Genomic DNA, 1,036 nt, shown 5'->3' with positions numbered 1-1,036 from the left:
AATAGTTCTGATGTTCAATAATACCGGTCAAATGCCCGCGCGTAAAATACGCATTTTGTGAAACTTTAACACCGTATATCTATTTTCCTGGCAACATTAGGGATTTATTCAATAAGTATAATTTTTAGAACTCTTGGGCGGGGGGTGGGGGGGGGCTAACAGAGCTCTCAACAGAACTCCCAAAAAACAAAAAAAATTTCCTAAAACTTTTGTTCGCAAATACACCTGAGAAATAGTAAAAATTAAAAAAATCTTAGAGTTCTAGTAGCTCCTACATAAGATTCAAAGTTACTAATAAAAAAAATAATTATTTATGTTGTTTGATAAAAAAAAAAATAGCAGTTAAATATTAGGCAAGATTTTTGTGCAACTTTGCAGCCGCTTATCTTTTTTTGCAGGCAATATTAGGGATTTATTTTATAAGGATAATTTTTATAACTCTTGGGGGGAGGGGCAACAGAACTCCCAAAGAACAAAAAAAAATTTCTAAAAATATTTGATCGCGAATTTTCCACTTGAAAAATCGTAAAAATTAAAAATTCTTAGAGTTCTAGTAGCTCCTATATGTGATTCAAAGTTACTAACAAAAAAAAATTATTTATGTTGTTTAATAAAAAAAGAAAATACCAATTAAACATTACGCAAGATTTTTGTGCAACTACGCAGCCGCTTATCTTTTTTTGCAGGCTACATTAGGGATTTATTTTATAAGGATAATTCTTAGAACTCTAGGGGGGAGGGGCAACAGAACTCCCAAAGAACAAAAAAAAAATTCCAAAAATTTTTTATCGCGAATTCACCTGAGAAATCATAAAAACTAAAAATTCTTAAAGTTCTAGTACCTCCTATATAAAATTCAAAGTCACTAATAAAAACAACATTATTTATTTGTTGTTTAATAAAAAAAAAATACCAATTAAACATTACGCAAGATTTGTGTGCAACTTAAGCGGCTGCGAAGTTCATCAGGCTTTCCGCAGTTTTTTCGATTTACAGATTGAGGTGAAATTTTTTTTTTGGTCTTTTAGGAGTTCTG

Source organism: Halyomorpha halys, unplaced genomic scaffold (genome assembly GCF_000696795.3).
Source record: "Halyomorpha halys isolate HHAL.00 unplaced genomic scaffold, Hhal_1.1 Scaffold2443.1, whole genome shotgun sequence".
Classification (NCBI taxonomy): domain Eukaryota; kingdom Metazoa; phylum Arthropoda; class Insecta; order Hemiptera; family Pentatomidae; genus Halyomorpha; species Halyomorpha halys.
Note: the sequence above shows the minus strand (reverse complement) of the source record.